Source organism: Dromiciops gliroides, chromosome 1, assembly GCF_019393635.1.
Source record: "Dromiciops gliroides isolate mDroGli1 chromosome 1, mDroGli1.pri, whole genome shotgun sequence".
NCBI lineage: Eukaryota > Metazoa > Chordata > Mammalia > Microbiotheria > Microbiotheriidae > Dromiciops > Dromiciops gliroides.
The window spans coordinates 514,170,196-514,191,919 of NC_057861.1; the positions used below are offsets into that span (position 1 = coordinate 514,170,196).

At 38.8% G+C, this 21,724-nt stretch overlaps 1 pseudogene; it reads right to left on the reverse strand.

Annotated features, from left to right (window-relative positions):
• Positions 1-326: 326 nt before the first annotated feature.
• On the reverse strand, positions 327-1,059 carry LOC122751028 (annotated as a pseudogene).
• Positions 1,060-21,724: the final 20,665 nt, after the last annotated feature.

Genomic DNA, 21,724 nt, shown 5'->3' on the forward strand with positions numbered 1-21,724 from the left:
AGCTCTGATTTTGGGAGGATAGAGGCAGGGGCACCAGAGTTCCATTGAGCCATTAGGGAAAAGAAACACATTCAGTTGTTCTGCCACCAGCAGCCACTGAGGCCAAGGAAAAAGACCTGAAGACCAGAGGCTTTCCCACGTCACTGAGAAGCTTCACCTCAGGTTCCTGAGATATGAAATCTTTGGAGACTACTTTCTTGAAACTCTCCAGAGGTAAACAAATATCTGAAGAGAAGGGTCCAGGGTCCTAGCTTGGGGATTTGACCCCTTGATTTCCAAGATTTGGTTCAGTTCAGTACAGTCCCATCTAGCTTCAGGGGAGCAGGTTACCTCAGAGGAGGACACAAGGGCCAAGAATCACTTTCCACATCTGGGGTATCAGTGTCAGAAAAGAAGTCATTAGGAACCAGGTCTCTAAGGTACCTGTCACTCATGATCTCAAAGCTGTCCAGATATGGAAATTGAGGCCCGAAGAGGGGAAGATATTTGCCTACAGTCACCCAATAGGCAGAGGTAAGGCTACAACTCAGATCTGGGGTCTCACAGCAACCTTGTGTGGCTCTTAAGCCCAGGATCACATCCATCTCCCTGAGGAAGTTGTTGACCAACTGGGAAGTTAAGGGTAAAAGCAGCTCGGGTCCCTAGGGTGAATCTGGGCCCCTCTACAAGTTCACAATTTCAGGGTGTTCATGATGAGCACTTGCTACAGGAGGCTATGTGGGTCTAGCTAGAATTTGTCCAGTGAAAGGCATAGTAGGGTCTGGTACAGGTTGTACTGGGAAGAGGGAGCTTGCTCCTGGGGCTTCTTGTTTTGGGGTTTTTTTGGTAAGGCAATTGGAGTTAAGTGACTTGCCCAGGGTCACACAGCTAGTGCCAAGTGTCTGAGACTGGATTTGAACTCAGGTCCTCCTGACTCCAGGGCCATTGCTCTATCCACTGCGCCACCTAGCTTCCCCATTCCTGGGGCTTCTTGCAAGCCTCCAACTCTTCTGGATCTCCATGATCACTTAGGTGCTTTTGCTTCACACCAACCACCACTGTCCCTAATCCAGGATCCATGGATCCTGATTGAAGGCAGGGCAGGAACCCTGGAGCCCGAGCTTGTCTCACCCAGGAAGTCCAGCCAACCCTACCTCCCCCATTCTTGTTAAAATATAAGACTGTCATGCTAAATTTTTCTAAGTCATTTTAGATGTTGGCTTATTGGCTACTAAGTCATCAACAATAATATCAACTTAAAATAAGCTCCTAGGGCAGCTAGGTGGCAAAGTGTATAGAGTGCAGAGCCTGGAGGCAGGAAGACTCCTTTTCATGAGTTCAAATCTGACCTCAGACACTTACTAGCTGTGTGATGCTGGGTAAATCACTTAACCCTGTTTGCCTCAGTTCTTCATCTATAAAATGAGCTAGAGAAGGAAATGGCAAACTACTCCAGTATCTTTTCTAAGAAAATCCCAAATTGGGTCATGAAGAGTTGAACATGACTGAAAAACTCAACACATAAATTGCCACAATCTTTTCTTTCTTAACTACCTCATACCTATTCATAAAATTCATTATTTTCCTATTATTCATTCACAAGACCTTGGGTAAATCCCTATACTCTTTGCTTAGTTTCCCTTAACTATAAAATGGGGATAAATCCTTTACCCATCTTCAATGAGATGTGAATATTAATGCACTTGCTCTTGTAAAAGGCCTTGAATTTTAGAGAGAAGTAGCCCAATGAAACTACTGAGTACAAATATCCCACTTGGATGTGTAACTTTAAAACATATAAACATCTGCAAATAAAAAAAATGACAGGTAAAATGGAATATCGATGGACTGTTCCACTGCTGATACAGCAGTAGAAGCAGGCAAAACTTTCTTTTAGCCTGAAACATTGAGAATTGTAACTGGGAACCATTTCAGTTACATAATAAAGAAATCCCTAAGGAAAAAGAAAATGTTAAGGTCATAGTTCTGAGAAGGGTATTAAAGATACTGACTGAGCTCTATTATTGCAATTGAAGATATTTCTACCTAGTGATTAGGAAATGCCATTATGAGGAAAACGATTGGTTGTAAAAGTCTGCTTGGCAAAGCATGTTGACCTAATGGTTATTCCTCAAAGGTAAGTCAAAGTGTTATGTGATGTTCTTTTATTGATTGTTGTTTCTGTGCGTACTCCTGGGAACAAAAACAGCACAGAAATATTTTGATAAGGGGGAAAAGTGACCTTTTCTATGGAGGCTATTTAATGCTGTGATGTGCTGGAGTAGCCAACCAAAAGGATAACAAAGAAAAATGCTATTATATTGCAGCCCAAGGGAAAATAGGCATTTTCCACTTTTCTCACAAAACTAGGAACTCTAATAAAAATACTTGAGGCTCAATCTGCAACATAGTCTTCTTGAATACACCAAAATATTAATCTACTCATAATAAATGGAAAAGTACTCCTACAAAACCACATATGCATGTGCATGCATACTTCCTGCCTCCATAAACTATAGATACATAAAAAGTGTATTCATCCACATAATGTAGTTTCCAAGATACTTTGGACAATTGAAGATTTAAGTTTGATCATCAAATAATATCTGAATTATATCCTTAAAAATACAAATTTAACTCTACAAATAACATGAATGACTATTGAACATCATTTTAGAAATATAACAACCAAATACTAACTTCTACATTAAACTCTTTCCCAAGGAAAAACACATAGTTGCAAGAATTTTCTCTAGGTAGTTTTTTGTCTCAGTTCAGTATTTTGAACCAATTTCAACTTTTTTTCATTGGTCAGAAGTTCTTTCTTCTGTCCTTTCTTCAAAAAAGAAGTTTTGCTCTAAGTTTCTAGCCATTAATGAAATCCCATGCTTATCTTACTCTATTCACCAACTATTTCACTCCAGAGTGCCACACATTCTGATAAATCAGATATAATGTAAAGAAAGATGACAAATTTACCCCAAAGCATACAATAGGTTAGCATGGGTACTGACCTCTTTCTGTGAACTATATATTTTGGCTCCTTGCTAAATGATATGAAAGTCCCAAAAAATCTTGATTAGTTCCTTGGTCCTTTTGACTTTGTGTCAAAGATAATTGGTGACTGAACCAGGAAATGATTCCTATTTAGTAGGCAATAAGAGGAGCCAAGGAGAAAAAATTGGGCTTTCTCCCTCCCTCTTCTGAGCACAGCTCTTGGAACTCAAATAGCTTTTCCTTTGGACTTCCAGCAGAGAGAAGAGAGCATTTCTCTCCCCTTCCCACCCCCACCAATGACCATGATAATCCATCATTATCCCTGTAGTTTTGTGTTTCTTTCCTATGTAAAATGTGTTCTCTACCCCCACCCTTTATCAAGACCTGTTGCATCTGCCCCCTCATAGTATTAGGGTATCCTGTGGAGGTTGCAGATATCTCTTTTCTGCAATTGGCTGAAGCCCATGTTTCCCTAACCTCAGTTCCACTTAACCACATATTGCCAGGTAGCTTTTTCAAAGGATATTTACTTAATAATATAGCAAGAACAAATGTACATTTTCCTCAATGTCTCAGAGACTTAATCCTGCCATGCCATTTAGCATGGGGGGAGAGGGAGATTAGGCTTACAATTTAGGTCAGTTCCTACATAGCATTTGTCCCACCAAGTTCATATCCCAAAATATATTGCAGGCTTCTACAGGGCTGTAGTCCTGATGGTCATTCCAAATGATCATTCCATACTCCTAAAGGCCTCAAAGCTGGGCTGGTTAAAACATTTGTCATGAATTCCTGGAATGGTGGATTGGATTCCTATGGTTCATGCTTCAGGACTTTGAAATTCCCAAGGTCAGAGACACCACTCCCTCTACCTGGAACGGAAAGGAATAAACAAAAAGTTCAAACCCATTTTTGAGGGTTGTATGATCCTGGAAGGCAGGGATAAGAAGGCCCTAAGGCTCTCCTCTTACCATATGGTGTTACTGGACACAGTGAGTGAAGTAATCGTCTTCTTTCCCATTCAAAATTCAAACTCAATCCCATGAAAATCCAATCAATGGAAAATAGCCTTCTTCACCATGTGGTAGGCCAATGTGAACTACTTATAGAATGTCCATGTGCCCCAGTCTCCACAGTTCTGCAAGAAGCAGCTCCCTGGTGTTCTCTACATGCAGATGCCTCTTAGCAAGATGATTGGGTCTGTTCATGAACCAGACCTCCTGTTTCCAGTCTTGATAGCTAGCTTGTAAGTTTCAAATTTCCAAGATTTCACAGTCATTATTAGTGACCTCATGCAACTATACCAGTTCTCAGAGGAGAAGAAGCACCTCTATCAGAAAAAAATCACCGAGAGAATACTGTGGGTAAAAGGACTAAGAAATTCCAAGCCACAATCTAGTTTGCCAAGAGATCTATCTCTTGTAAATTGTTTAGTCAGTGTAGGTCAAGAATGAAAATGAAATATCACTTCTGAAATGCCACAAATTCCTCCTTGGGAGGAACATTTGCTTCTTTAGGAGACTATAATAAGTGATTGGTTATTGTTTCATGTCTTAAGCATTTGTTAATGTGAAATTGGGAGTTGTTTGTGTTTTAAAGCATCTCTTTTATGGTAGAAGAAATAAATAACTGTTCTAGATCAGATATCTACCTTGGATGTTGAGTACTTTTTCTAGCAAGGAATTTTCTTAATCTTCTTCAGAGAGGGAAACCCTATTCTAGAAACTCATGATCCCAAGCTTAAATCATACTTAACTTATGTTGTAGAGATTTCCCCTAATAGAGGAGATGGTAAATAATAATGATTAATGGTTAATAATTATTGCTAATTAGTTAAAAGTGATAAACAATGCTCAGCTAGGTGGCACAGTGGATAGAGCCCTGGACTTGGAGTCAGGAAGACCTGAGTTCAAATCCAGCCTCTGATACTTATTAGCTAAGTGTTAAGGGGTAAAATTCTAGCTAAACTGTCTAAAATATCTAATGAGTGGTCGCCAATAAATTATAAGCTTTAGCAAGAGTTAGACTTTTAAGCATTTATTAAGGAGAATAAGAATTTAGTAAAGAGAGAGAAAGGCCTAGATTCCTATCTATTAAAGGGAGAGCACATTTCTAGCTCCGCTCTCCACCCAAGTCCAGAGGAAAGAGAGCGAGACTCAGCGCCAGTCTCCTCCTTCCTCCTCCCACTAGTCCGCGTCACTTCCTGAATCCTGAAGAAAAGACTCCTGGTCTTGCCCTCAAAGACCTTCCCTTCATGGGCAGAACTCTTCTACAGTAAGTATCCAGCAGGTGGCATTATTCCAATCGTTACATAAGTGATTCTGGGCAAGTCACTTAACTTTTATTTGCCTTAGTATCTTCATCTGTAAAAAGGAGATAATAATAGTTCCTACCTCAAAGGTTGTTGTAAGGACCAAATGAGATAATAAATGTTATGGGCTTAACACAGTGCCTGGCACATAGTGTCATAAATGTTAGCTCTCATTATTAATAATATTTACTATATATTCACTAAATAGCACAATATCTAAACACCTAAGGAAGAAGCTAATCAAATTACAGGGAGAAATAGACAGCCCTCAAATTACAATAGTTGAGACCCTCAGTGAGTCCCTTTCCAGACCTAGATAAATCTAAGCAAAAGAAAATCAGGAAACAAAAAAAAATTATAATCAGGGGAAAAGTTTCAGTATCTGAATAAATTTTTGAAAAAGTTAAATATGATACATCTCTGGAGATTACTGAACAGGAATTGAAAAGACCAATTAAAAATGAAAAAGGAGAATTCCCAAAAAGTAGCAGACCACTTAGAGGAAAGTTCAGTGATAGCCAAGACCCTGAAAGGGAATTCATTTCAGGCAAAGGACTAGAGCTTCTGTTTCCCAGACCCTTTGCCAAGAGGCAAACCTTGTAAAATTTTGAGGACCAAAGGATTTGAATTCCACATGAGCATCCTAGGAGCATCCCAGGGCTATCAATGATCAGAGCCAGTGTCTGAGTTAGCCACCAAGTACAAATGAGGTACACTGATGAAGGTGGCTGCCAAACTCTTCAAAGAGTTCACAAAGAGTACTCCAGCACAGGAAGAGGCTAAGCAAAAGGGTTATTGTCCACAGTGCCACTGTTAAAGAGGACCATAGCATTGGGTTAATGTCATGACTTGCAGTGAATTGAATTTAAGTGAGGGATGGCTGTGCAAAGTCACCAGCATTACTCTTTCCTCCTGAGCCATCTGGGTCCAGGGGCAAGATAGATATCAGGATGATTGGAGATGGCCCCAGATGTTCAAGATAATTGGGGTTAAGTGACTAATCACACGGTGTCTAAAGTGAGATTTGAACTCAGGTCCCCCCAACTTCAGGGCCAGTGCTCTATCCATTGTGCCACCAGCTGTCCATAGTCCCAAACATATACCTGGACCCTGTAACCTCATGCAGGTTGTAGGAAATAGGAGCCAATGGATAGTTCTGTAGCCCACCACCCAGGTCTAGATCACAGACCCAAAATGGACTGAGACAGGGATCTGCTCCTAGTAGTGACTTTCTGAAGAGAAGAGCCTGTTCAGAAGCAAGAAGCAGGGATGTGGCTCAGAACCCAAGAGCAGAGTGGATTCTCAGTCTCCAGCCCAATCTGAAGCTGGGTAATAGTGACTGAGTCCAGCAGCACTCTATGGTTGCTCAGACCCACACCCAGGTCAGGAACTTGCAGAGCTCCCACCAGGGGTGTAGCAATCAGACTTTGCCCTGATTCAGGCCACTTTGGGAGAACTAAAAGCTTGTAGATCCCCAGCCTGGGCTGTCCCTGAGATCCTAAAATAATATGACATTTAATAAATCCAAGAAAGCAGCAACAGGGCCAGCCCAGAACTTCCCCCCAAAAATGTACAAAGTCCTAATAGGAAATCTAAAGTCAGGAAGTAGGCAGAAAAATGAACAAACAAACAACAACCAAAGAAAAAGAATCCCACACACACAAAAAAAAACTGTTATGGTAATAGGAATTCTCAAGACAAACTCAGAAGAGAATGACTCCAACACATCTATAAACCAAGGTGCAAAGATAAACACAGCTTGGGAACAAATGCAACTAGTATTCTTGGAAGAGATGAAGGAAGCATTTAGAAAAGTTGAAAAATCTTTTTTAATCAATGAAATGAGAATGATAGAGGAAAAGGTTAGAAAAGAAATGAGACCTACGGGATGAAGAATTAAAAAGGAACCAAACTCCCTGAAAATTAGAATAGATGAAATCAAAGCCAATGAATTATAGGGGCAGCTAGGTGGCACAGTGGATAGAGCACCGGCCCTGGATTCAGGAGAACCTGAGTTCAAATCTGACCTCAGACACTTGACACTTACTAGCTGTGTGACCCTGGGCAAGTCACTTAACCTCAATTGCTTCACCAAAAAAACAAAAAACAAAAAACAAAGCCAATGAATTCATGAGACAATAAGAAATAATAAGACAGAGTTGAGGCAAAAAAAAGAGGGAAGAGGAGAAGAAATTGTAAGGTATCATAGCAAAAACAACTAAGATGGAAAATAGATCAAGGAGAAAATAAGTTGAGTATTGGACTTAAGTATCATGGGAAAAACTAAGAATCTTTTTTGGTCATGAACATCATGATCTCTTAGAAGTAGAAGACAAAATGGAAAATGAAAGAATCCACCTGTTAACTCTTGAAAGAAACCCTAAATGAAAACTTCCAGGATGATTATAACCAAAATACAAAATTCAAGTACGAAGGATCATATATAATTTGACAGTCACCACTATTATGGAGTAGAGAGCTTGGGATATGATTTTCCAGAAGGCAAAGGATATAGGCTTATAGGCAAGAATAACATACTCCAGCAAACCTGAGTATAAACCTAGAAGGGGAAAAATGTGTGTGTGTGTACATGGATATAGATACACACATATATACATAGATATAAATGGATATTATACATACAGATATTTTATACATGTGCATGATATATAAATACATTTTATGTATATATTTATGTATGCTTATTTTTCTAATTTGGTAATCATATATATGTCATAATTTAAGCACACCAGTGGGGAATCAAGAGTTACAATAGCAGGAATGGAGGACCCTCCTCACCACAGGGCTACCCCTGGAACCCTGAGGTTGGTTGTAGTGCTGTCCTCTGGGGAGAATCAACTTGCAGCATGGATGTAGGTTGTGAAGATGTGAGCCCACAAAGTAGGGGGAAGCACCAATATACCTGTAATTTCATTAGCGCAAGGAAAATATTATTTATCCTTCATTCTCAAAGAGGACCATGACATCAGGGTAATATCATGACTTGCAGTGAATCGGATTTAAGTGAGAGAGAGTTGTGCAAAGTTACCAACATCACTCTCTCTTCCCATGCCATCTGAGTCTAGTGGCAAGATAGATATCAGGATGACTGGAGATGGCCCCAGATGTTTTAAGGCAATTGGGGTTAAGTGACTTGCCCAGGGTCACACAACTAGTAAGTGTCTGAGGTGAAATTTGAACTCAGGTCCTCCCAACTTCAAGTTCAATTCTCTATCCACTGTATCACCTAGCTGCCCTTGTATAAGGAATAACTGATGAGGAAGGTTCCTCTATAAATGCAAAGAAAGCCCCTACTCTGTAATTTATAATCTTGAAGAGTCTCCTACTTAGTGAGGTTAGGTGACTTGCCCAGGGTCACATAGACAGAATTTGTTGTAGGTTGGACACGAGGCAGGTCTTCTTGATTGAATACGGTTTTCTATCCACTAATGGTATATTTGACCTTAAAGAGACCTTATTGGTCATCTTGACCTCATTTGACATACAAAGAAATTAAGGTTCAGAAAAATAAAGAGAATTGCCCATGGTCACACATCAAGTTACAGGCAATGTCAGGACAAGACCTCAGACCTTCTGATTTCTAACCCATTGCTCATTAAACCTGGGTCTGTGATGATGACCAGATCCAGTGCTTTCCCACAACACACTTTTAAATCTAACAAGAGAGGGATAAAACACATTCTTCATAATTCTCCAATCATCAGTTTGTGCAAACCTTAAAATATGCTATATAAGTATTCTGATTTTAAAGGGGGAAAAAAGAGCAATTGTGGGCCTAACAGGAAGTGGCAAGGAGTGTTCTTCAAATAAAAATGCTCTCTTCTTACTGTTGAAGGGAAACGGGGCCAGCCCTAAATAATATTGTAAAATAGTCAACAGTTATCTTCAGCATCTCCAGCTTCAAATTTCTGTACCCTTTCTCCAACTTACTTGTAGGTTCTCAAAGTCCCCTTAGTTTCAAAGTTCCTTCCCACTACCAAGAAGGAACTCACTTAATCATTTATACTGGATTTTGATGGACAACTTCAAGCAGCTGTGTTAATATTCTAGGCATTTGTAGGCTTTTTTATTCCTAATTGCAAGATTAAAAACTTTGTCCCCTGTTAAAAAAAATTTCAGGGCACCACAAGCCAGTGGGGGAGACATTTTGAAGTCAGGAGGGTCTTCCAGTTGCAGCTTAAAATCATACTGCGCATAATTGTTCAGATGGCCCTGAAGGAAAACCTGATTTAATATTTTTAGGACATCTAAAAGAGATCATCAAAATGTCTCAGATAACTTGAGCTTCCCTAGGGAGATGACCCAGTGGGTCAGTTGAATGCCTAATCCTGGAAGCTGTCCTATTTCCCCAATCTGTTTACTCCTTAGCTATTCCTGACACTGTTCCCTTCCATCTACCTGTCCCTAATTCCATTAGACTTGCCTTGGCCTCCAATTTATTTGTTTTCATGATGTTCCTGTCCCCTTCTCAAATACCCCCAGCCTCTTCACCTATCTTCACCTTCTTCACTTATTTCTAGCTATTTCCCAGGTAGGCACTCTCTCAGTTTGAGTCATCTATCTTTCCTGAATACAGATAAAAATAATGAACACCTAAATAAACTGTAACTATATATATGTATATATATATATATATATATATATATATATATGATATGTGTGTGTGTGTGTGTGTGAAAACCCAGAAAAAGAGAGTCTGCATAGTTGAGACTGAGAGTAGTGTTAGAGGAATTTAAACTGGCACTGCTGAATATAAATTATGTGGCCTGTGAGCAATATCCAAGGCCTTTGGAAACAGCAAACAACATTCCTTAGTGCTTAAAGGAAATTTTCAGTGAAAAAGAGTACCCATCTTTCCAAAAATGTAGAACTTGTGTCACTCACCCCAATCCTAAAATAATTTTTAGTCCGATCTGAAGTGGTTAGGTTAAGAATCCCAAACCAATGGGGCAGCTAGGTGGCGCAGTGGATAAAGCACCGGCCCTGGATTCAGGAGTACCTGAGTTCAAATCCGGCCTCAGACACTTGACACTTACTAGCTGTGTGACCCTGGGCAAGTCACTTAACCCCCATTGCCCTGAAAAAAAAAAAGAAAAAAAAAAGAATCCCAAACCAATCCATTTCAAATAATCATCTTTTTTCATACATATGTTTTCCCTCTCTTGCCTCAAAGACCCTCTTAAAATTTTCTCATCTTTTTTGGGCAGCTAGGTGGCAAAGTGGATAGAGCACTGGCCCTGGATTCAGGAGGACCTGAGTTCAAATTTGGCCTCAGACACAACATTTACTAGCTGTGTGACTCTGGGCAAGTCACCTAACCCCAATTGCCTCACAAAAAAAAATTTTTTTTAAATCAAGGTCTTGGGGGCAGCTAGGTGACACAGTGGATAAAGCACCAGTTCTGGATTCAGGAGGATCTGAGTTCAAATGTGACCTCAAATGCTTGACACTAACTAGCTGTGTGACCCTGGGCAAGTTACTTAACCCTCATAGCCCCACCAAAAATAAAAAATCAGGCAGCTAGATGGCGCAGTGGTTAAAGCACTGGTCCTGGATTCAGGAGTACCTGAGTTCAAATCCGGCCTGTGACACTTGACACTTACTAGCCATGTGACCCTGGGCAAGTCACTTAACCCCCATTGCCTGCCCCCCCCAAAAAAAAAATTCAAGGTCTTTCTTGGTTTCCTATCAGAAATCAAAGTACAAATGCCCCAGGTTTTAAACCTGAATCCTGGTCAAAAGCCAGTTAGGACAGTCCAAGAATTATTGACAACATACAGTGAATTGAGTATACAAATTCAAGAGAGCAATCAGCAAGGTTAAGGTCAGGAATACCTAAGATAAAATTGTATCTCACATAAACATTTTCATAGATTAAACCCATTGAGCAGTTTTGCTTCTGATGGGAATGAAACTCATCACTGGGCCTTATATTTTAGCTAAAATCCATCCTAACTAGAACATTGTGTTATTTAAACATAATAAGTATTATGAACATAAAAACAATTTGTAAAGTGATTAAAATGGATGTTTAAATAGTTTTAACCGGAAATTTGATCAAGTGCAGGCGAATACAAGTCAAATGTCAAAGAGAAATAAATGGCTTGTTTAATTCTCTTTCAGCACATTTATGGAGTGCCAAAATTACTGACCCCAAAGAAAAATTTAGAGCTATTGAATCTGACTCCAAATGTCTCATGCTCTACTTTAGGCTCACAGTGGTACTTTAGGACACAGTGGTAGCAGTTTGAAGACTCAAGATTATCTTTTGAAATAACAAATAGAAACAATTCCCTTAAATAAGAAATATCTGAAACAAGCATGTGTAGTTCATCAATGTAATAGAAACATAGGAAGCCTTAGGATTTGAGCAATGTAACATCTTCCTCCTCGGGTTCTAAAGTATTTCCAGGGGAATAAATAAAGTAGCAAAGTCTAATTCTTACATGGAGCGTTATACATCCAATCAGATTTAGTTCTTTGATGTCATTTCATTCATCCACTGTATCTATTTATTAGAGAGTAAAGTCAAACCATACTGTGGTATTTAAGGCCATTGCTCCCTTTAGAGATGCCTTTTTCTCAGACAGAAACTCCTACTTGGATATTCCAATTACTTGCATTTTATCCATTCCATCATTATTTGGGTGGGGTTCTTCTTAATACAAAACTCTACCATATTGATGACCCTATTGAAGGAGGGAGGGTGATTGTGCATTCAGGGTTTTTTTCCTGGTTACCTACTCCACCAAACCAAACAATGTGCCTTTAATTTTCATTCAGGCTGGATCAGGTCCCTGTTTAATATCAGAATTTCTCCAAAAATTATTTTCCTCCTTTCAACTTAAACTTGCCACATTGTGAAAATAAGCCCTTTTCTTAAGAGAGAAAAAAAGAGCAAGAGAAAATCCATTCCTGGAAACACAAATGTCAGTGTGTCTGCTTAATCCAAATTATGGCATCAGCTTTAGAAATCTGAATTAGGGCCCTGAGCAAAAACAAAAGGCAGCAGCAAGACATAGCAGTGCTGGTTCACTACATCTCTTAATGCTTTAAGGACACAGAAGCAAGTACGAGAGTGTTGTAATCAGCATAGGTGTAAGGATTCTGTACCATTCTTCATATAAAATGAGCTCAGCTTAATGTTGCTTTATATCTCCTAAAAATAAACAAATTAAGAAACTATAAATAATGCTTAGCCATTTCATAAGCCTGATAATATCTTTTCTATGTAAGTCTGAACAAGATTGTATTTTTAGAGTCATATGTTATTTGCCTTTATAGTAGAATCATGATAAAATCGAGTCTGGCCAGATTACAAAAGATCATCATTTTTTAAAGTCTCAGAACGTACTAATGTAATAAGTCTAGCTACTTGGGCAGATAAAATTGCATCCTTGCAAGAACTTTAAAATTTTACTAAAAGAGCAGGGTTCTTTTGAAAGATTTTTCCTTTACTTCTTTATCCCTTTTTTAGTCCTTTATTCATCAGAGCCATACAAAATATATGCCTGAACATTGACAAAAGTATGATTTTGCTATTTTGAAGGAAACATATATAAGCTTTCTTAATTTGTTTTCAAAACAGCATCAATCACTTTTCCAGTTTTTTTAATTGCTTAGTTTGTCTTTCTTTCCAAAGGAGTGATTTGAAACTGATGGGGGGGGGGGGCGGGGACAACTAGGTGGCAACTAGGTGGCACAGTGGATAAACCACCAGCCCTGGATTCAGGAGGACCTGAGTTCAAATCTGACCTCAGACACTTGACACTTACTAGCTGTGTGACCCTGGGCAAGTCACTTAACCCTTATTGCCCTGAAAAAAAAAAAGGAAAGAAAGGGGGGAAAAAAGAAACTGATGGGTGGAAAGGCAACATTTGGGGAAAAAAAATTAAAGAGGCAAGGAAGTACTGTGAAAAGAGCATTGGTTCCAGAGTGAATACTGGAATCAAACCCCAGGCTCTGATGTTGTATGGCCAGGAGCAAGTCACAACCTTTCTGGGCTATAGTTTTCTCCTCTGCAAAATGAGGGCATTGGAGATGTCTGCAGGCCTTTCCAGCTCTGAAGCTATGATTCTATAAGCCTTATTTCAAAATTGAGGTGCCAGAAACATTCAGTAAAATAATTACTAGAACAAAAATACTCACAAATTAAGTTTAAGCTGCAAAGTAACTTTCTAAGATATTTAAGGAAGTAGAGTTTCTATGTTCTGTCTATGCTCTTAGACAGCAGGAAAGACATAATTGTATAACTGGATTTATTTACCTTTGACTTTCATCCTTAGTTTCATAGAATCACAGGATTTACAGCCTTCAGGAACCGTAGAGAGCTTATTTCTCTGGGATTCAGGTAATATATGTTTGAGACTATAAGAATGTTAACGGTGATAAGTTATGCAAATAAATTGTATGGGTGCAACAATGATTTAGCCTTTACTTCTGTTATATAAAGATGATCCACAGAGCTGGCAACAATAAAGGGTGAGGTAAAACATTTAGCCTGGGTTTCTTAACAAGGGGATTGTGATGACAGGAAGCTATCACTGCAGTCACTGACACTATTAGCTTGACTGACATTAGTAACTGACATTAGTAAAATCCAGACTTTTATTTGGACACTTAAACCCTAAAGTTTACAGGCTTCAATAGGAGAGCCCAACTTGTTCCCAATATGACCTACCACCTGTGGCAGGATAGTAGCTAATCAAAGAACAGATTCATGTCACGTGACACAGAACCCTTTCCCCCAAGACCCTCAAGAGTATTGTAATCTTGTTAAAACCAGGTGTTGAGTGAATCAAGCCTGGGGACTGCTTTTCAGAGTCTAGAGTCATGGACTAATGGGAATTATAGTCTCTACAGACAGTGCTAATGTAAATTTCCCTTGCCTGGAGGGGAAGGATCTCAAGAGTTTGGTACTAAATTCAACCTGGGGAGTGTGCTTTCATTTTTGCTGGTAGAGCAGGGCATATAGGCAAAGCAATGGCAAGCCACAGATGGTGGCTGGAGAAAAAGAGAGCAGGAATTTGGTCCAAGATTGTTCTGTTCTGTAAGTTGTTCATTATTTCCATTTTTATAATAACTTTAAAATTTGCATTATCCTTGATAAAAACTATGAGTAATCACAACCCCTAAAGAGCTGTAAATGGCTTGGTGTGGGATTAGGGGAAGGGGAGAAGGAAGAGAGGAAAAGAGACAGAGACAGAGAGACTGAAAGAGGAGCAAAAATAAATAAATAATTTTAGGTGAATGAATAAGTAAATAAATAAATGAATAAAGACATGTTCTTTCTGGATTGTTGGGGCAGTAAGGAGAGAGAGAATTCTATCCATACCTCCTTCAACTGGGTACTTGATCCATATGAAAGAGATTCATGTGGGGTTTGATTTCTTAATTAATAATTCATTAATTTCTCTATTAATATCTCCTCAATAGGAGAGAAGATAAACTACATGACTCTAGACTCACCATCTCTTAGGACTGCAATTTTCAAGGGGATCCATGAGGTAAAACTTTTCATGATAATACTATTTTAATTTCTAATATAGTCGATGTCCATAGTTATCACCCACATAAAGAAAAGCACTTAGGGCACGGGCTCAATAGTTCATAAGAATGTAAAAGGGTCCTGAGACCAAAAAAGTTAAGAATTGCTGCCCTTTGAAATTTATTTCTGAGTAATCATTTAGGAGGTATAAAGAGACTTGGTTATTTATTTTTTTTTTTTGTGAGGCAATTGGGGTTAAGTGACTTGCCTAGGGTCACACAGCTAGTAAGTTCAAACTGTTTGAACTCAGGTCCTCCTGAATCCAGGGCCGGTGCTCTATCCACTGCGCCACCTAGCTGCCCCGGTTATTATTTTTTTTAAGGAAAGTTTCTTCAGAGGCAAGTAACCTCAGACAAAATCACTCTAGTCATTGTTCCTTTTCTTTTTAAACTTGTCTGTGCTGGTGAGAGGCTGAGAGGAGGCAGTGAGTAAGAGGGTCACGCCCCCAAGGTGGGCTGAAGTAAGAGCTGGGAATAAGTAAACATGCCCACATTCCAAAGGTAGGGGGCCATCCTAAGATGGGAATAGTCTTTTGCAACTAACCTTGCCTGACAGTACCACCTACTAGTTATAGTCTTGGGTGGGGAAAATGTTTTCTAAGCAATTAAAATGGAAAAGGGAGGGGATACTTAGTCAGTCAACAAGCACCTACCAAGTCCTTACTTTGCACTAGATACTGTGCCAAATGGTTTAAACCACTTAAGAAAATAATGCATAAATGCAATGTGCTAATTACAAATAATTCTCATCTATTCATTGAAAATGTGTGGTAAAAGCTCTACTCACAGCATTTGTTTAGTCACACTACTACATATTGTTGAAATTAATCTGTTTTTTTTTTTTTTTAAATCTACAAGCCGGTTTTTTCCTCGGTTTCAATGCTTTGTTAGAAGGGGTGGCTTACTGGAAGGGGAGGAATGTAATTGGAAATGAAGATGATATAAAAATGAAAGACATTAATTAAAAATAAAATTAAGACTCTATAAGCAGATATCTCACTAATTCTGAATGATCTTCCCTTTAATTAGTGAGGCTTGACACAATGCAGAATACATTATTGGGTTGTTTATGTTGGTAGTATGCCCGGCACACTAAAACTCACTTTTGCTAGTGTGAGTGAAATGAAAATGAATGCTGATAGTGAAAAAGACTAATAGTAAAATATAAAACTTTTCAGATCCCATAAAGGAGAGAGCTGTCCCCTCTACCTCACCATTTCCTCTTGTATGTTTTTAGGTATTTTCATGGGGCATAGGGAAGGAAAAAAAAGACAGCATGAATTTCCCGACAAGAAAGTACTGAGAAAATATTCCCTTTGCCTTAAACAAGAATGAGCTTCCTGGAGACAGAGAGGCCATATTTCTATCCAGTCTGTTTTGGAGAAGGTAAATTCATGTGTTTCTGGAAATGATTTAACAGTCTCCATAATGGAGAGAACAGTTTTCTTTTTGTCTAGGAATGTTGTGCTAGTTAAGACTGAATAACACTTAACACATTTAATACATAACATATAGGACAACACAGGGAGAAGGGCCCAAGGAACTTTAAACCACCAAAATGTCATGGGGAATGTGAAATTCCCCTAGGTCTGGAGCACTCAGCTTCTCAGCATGCTCCTTGCATTGTGAATGATCATCCGGAAAGAAAACGGAACCTTTTGATGAGGCTTGAGGCCGTAATGAAAATCTTTCAGCTTCATTCCACATTCAAGGTGGGCTGCTGTATAACAATTTGTTTCACAACCAAAAGCTGACAGAACAAATCCAAAACAACTCTGTGTACATGTTTACATGGGAGGCGATTGGCATCAGCAGTGCATTTAAAGTTGTGTCTAAGGTCCCTTATGCTTTTTGTAACATTTTCAAATTCATTGCTGTCTTCCAGATGACAGGAAATTCAGGTCTGCCTCCCTCCTGGGAGATCTTTATTCACAGACAAGTCAAAAACCCTTGACAAAAGGCAACCAAGGGAACTTGTTGACCTTTTAGCTGTCTGTCTAACATCAGAGCAAGTATTGCTCCCTGATAAAACAAGAAATTCAATTTAAGGGGAAATTTAGAAAGGATTTGAGGAGCTCTCATTTTATTTTAGCTTATGGGCTGTCTTTCAAACTGAGAACAAATGTAAATTAACAAGGGCAGTGTGTTTCATTCCAAGGATTCAATAACAAAGTGAGTGACAAAGAAAGTGGTCGCACAGCTTGACAGTAATGACAACCTCTTGTCACTGTCTGTCACCCTGTCCACCCCTCTGCCATTGCATATCTTATCCAAAAAAAATAAAAAATAAAAAACCCACCTCATTATTAGGAGGAAATAAGACTTTACATAATTGGATGGAAAGATTGTTTTGATCTTCTATCACATCTTCTTTCTTAAGAAGTATATGTTGTTTTTAAAATGAGGAATGAAGCTTATTACCCATTGCATTAGGGTATAATGTCTTACTGGAAGTAGAAGCAGAAGAATTAGAATCAAATCCTTTCTTTCATTTTCTTTCACTTAGTGGCTATGCGATTATGGGAAAGTCATTTAACCTATCAGAGACAATTTCCTGATCTTTAAAATGACAATATATCCACTGCACTACCTACTTCACTAGGCTTTACAAATCTAAAAGCACCATAAAAATATGAATTACTCCTATTCCAGTGAAGTACAAGGTATTGTTCTTATCAATTTAATATACTGGAATCCTTGGGGGGGAGGGGGCAAGGAGAGGTCATACTCCCTGCATATTAAGGCTTAACACTCCCTGATCCTCCTTGCCTAACTCAGACTTCCGCACTACCATCTCTCAACAACTTCTTCTCATTTGAGGTTGATTCAATCCAATTTTATCATCCAATACAGGTCTTGATGGCTACCATCTACCAACCCCTAGTACATCCTCCTTTCTCATTGTATTTGCCTCAGAGTCTCCCTCTGTACCCTAACTCCCCTCAAGAATGAAACTTCAGGATGCATATTGATGATCCCTCATATATGATAACTTCCATTTATTCAATTCTCATTATCTAATCCTCCGCTCAACCTCTGCCACCCATGAAGATAGTTATACACTTGCTCTTGCCATCACCCTTACATATATTAATTCCAAAATAACAATCTGATCACAATTTTTTACCATTCCATCTTTCTCTATGCCTCACAGTCCCCAAACTTGTTTTCTCTCATTATATGACTTCTATCCCCTTACACTTTGCACATCTTTTTCCCAAGCTAACACCCTTGCAATAACTACACTATACTCCCTTCCCTATCTTGACTCCTGAGTGAATCAGTTCAACTCTATACTAATTTCTACTCACTAATCATTGTTTACCACATGTTCTATCCCTATTACACTTTGCCAAATCCCAATCCTGGATTATTTTCATCATCTGCCTTCTTTGTTTCAGTTCACATGCTACAGCATCATGAAACCTTGGGAGTTAATTCACTAGAAACTTATGTTACTTAACCTCAAATAGGCCTCTCCCCTACCCCTCTTTAATTAATTAATTCAATTAATTAACTCCAAACCTTTCCATTCCTCCAAAAGCTTTGAACCTCACCCCTTTCCACCAGTACCTCAATTGGAGACCTCAACTTATACTTCACCAAAAAAAATTTAGGAAATATTTTAAATAACTTTTTAAAATTCTATTCAAGTCTTTAACTTCCTTCTTGTTAATTTTTGGTTAGGTTTGTTTAGATCTGAAAGGGATACATGGAAGTCCTTACATTGCCCTAATTTTACTATTTCTCCCTGCACTGATGCTAATCACAATTTCTCCATGCCTTCCTATACTGTGTGATTCTTACTCATGTTCAAGTATAAATTCTCCACAGAGAATCTATCCAACACAACTGGAAGTCTTTCTCTTTAATTTGTTTTGCTGGAGAACTTGGCTAGCCATTTTTTACTCACTTTTGCTATATCGTCACCCTACTTCCTTTTCTAGTTAAATATTTCTAGTTAATGATGTCATGCATTCAAGTCATCCCTGGTGTAGTAGGCTCACCAGCCACCAGCCACCAGCCACCAGCCACCAGCCACCAGCCACCAGCCACCAGCCACCAGCCACCAGCCCCCCTCCCCCAGTTGTTGCTATGGAAAGTAACACTCCACCTATTATACTACTTAACTCACTCCCTCCCCTTTCCACCCACCCCCATGTCTCTTTAGACACCTGGAGGCTTGAACTATAGAAGAATTAAAAGGCAGGTGAAACTTATCAGAGGCCCTTTCCTGAGCTCCAACTTCTTGTAAGTAACTTCCTTGAGTTCCTGGCTGAAGAAAGCGAGTTATTTATATTTTATGTACATTTTATTCTTTTGGGATTCTGTGCTTTTAATGTTCAGTTGTTAAAGTAGTTTTTAATTGGAATTTATGGCCCCAAAATGACTTTTGCATTTTTTAACCTTGTATGTATTTTTAAAGACCTTAAACCTTCTGGACTAAACCAAATGGCAGATACCATTCTCGTCAATAAGCTTTTAAAATCCTTTAATTACTACATATACCCCCCAGACCATAATACTACTTGAAATCTCTGGATTCACAGACTCAAACTTAAATTAGCTTGATTTAACTTGGTCTAAGGGTTTCTTGGAAGAAATTTGAAGGCAGAGAAAGAAGGAGTGTGAAGAAGGATGCCAAAATGGAAATAGGTCTTTCTCTATTCTTTATAAGGATTTCAAATCTTAATTTATAAAGTAGTTATGAAACCTTGTGTTATTGGAGAGTATTACAATGATAGTAACTCCAGAGGAGATGCATATTTTAATGAATTATATACTTCAAAAAGTAATAGGTGCTTGGGGGATATTTTCCATCTTTTCAGTAGAAGAAAATACCTATTACATATTCCCCCTTCTCAGTCTCCATACTAACTTTCATTTTATTCCATAAGTTCCATGAGGACAAGGATCATATTTTATTCTTCTCTGTATCTCCCGTAAGGTCTACCTAACAGTGCCTTACATATAGCTAGCACTGAATAAACACATGTTGAATGAATGAACAAATGAACAAATGAATGAATAAATGCATGAATGAATGAATGAATGAACAAATGAATGGATTTCACCTTTATAACATATCCTGCTATTCACCAATAAATTAATTTTGGAATCAGGACAAAGGAAGCTGCTAGAAAAAAGAATATCCTATACCCTCATAGTCCACATGTATTTCCTTTTTAGTTTAGTTGTAACACACACACACACACATACACAAACACTGCCACTCACTCCTCTAACCTCAGCCCTTTACATAGAAACATGAAAATAAATTCAGGTTAATACAGGCAAGGAGTATCATTCTCTGCATTTCATCCCTTATCTTTTTCCCCTCAACAAACCAACACATAGAGCTGGGCCCATGCAGTTCTCACTGAACACCGTATAGGCATATTTGTTAGCCAGAGCAGAGGAAAGGACCAAGAACAAGCTTGTCTTGTATTCTATATTGACAGACAGACAGAAAGTCTCACTACTTAGTACCCCTGTGCACTTGGAGCAAGACTTCCTAGAGCAAAATCTTGTTTCTGCTTAACAAACTCAATTCAGTGACATTCCACTGAAATATATTAAGCACTTGTTATGTACAAGTCACTGGAGTGGGGATGCAAACTGAAAAATTACAGTCTGCCATTAAAAAGCTTAGCGTTTGGGGCAGCTAGGTGGCGCGGTGGATAGAGCACTGGCCTTGGATTCAGGAGGACCTGAGTTCAAATATGACTTCAGACACTTAACACTTACTAGCTGTGTGACCTTGGGCAAGTCACTGAACCCCAATTGCCTCACCAAAAAATAAAAATAAAAATAAAACCTCTAAAAAAGCTTAGAGTTTCATGGAGGAATATGATGACATACACTCCCCAGTGCAAACAACCAGGTCACATACTAGGCAGAAGAGTGAAAAGTGTCATGGGCTTAATTCAGAAACTCTATATTGAATTATATCTCTACCAAGGGTGACCTTGACCAACTCATTTAAGCTTTCTGAGCCTCAATTTCTTCATCTGTAAATGATTATTATAAGAAAAGTGCCATTTACCTCATGAGCTTATGAGATACATAGGTGGTACAGTGGATAGAGTGTTGGATCTGTAGTAAGGAAGAATTGGGTACAAATCTAGCTTCAGATACTTACTAGCTGCATGATCCTGGCAAGTCAATAAAACTCTGTCATCCTCAGTTTCTTCAACTATAAAATGAAAATAATAATAGCACCTGCCTCCCAGGATTGTTGTTAGAGTCAAATGCTACATTAGTAAGTTCTTCCTGAGTTCAAATCTGGCCTCAGACATTAGTTGTGTGATCCTGGGCAAGTCACTTAACCCTGCTTGCCTCAGTTTCTTCATCTTTAAAATGAGCTGGAGAAGGAAATTGCTAACCACTCCAGTATCTTTGCCAAGAAAAGCCCAATAGGAACTCTTCATCCCCTTTGACTCAGTAATACCACTACTAGGTCTGTATCCCAAAGAAATCATAGAAGAGAGATAAGGACCCACATGTACAGATATATTTATAGCAGCTCTTTTTGTGGTGGAAAAGAATTGGAAATCGAGGGAATATCCATCAATTGGGGAATGGCTAAACAAGTTGTGGTATATGGATGTAATGGAATACTATTGTACTGTAAGAAATGATTTCAGAGAAATTCAGAGGATTTCAGAGAAACCTGGAAGGACTTACATGAACTGATGCTGAGTGAGAGGAGCAGAATCAGAAAAACATTGTACACAGTAACAGCAACATTGTGTGATGATCAACTGTGATAGGCCTGGCTCCTCTCAGCAGTGCAATGATCCAAAAAAAATTTCAAACAACTCATGATAGAAAATGTTCTCCACATCCAGAAAAAAGAACTGTGGGTTC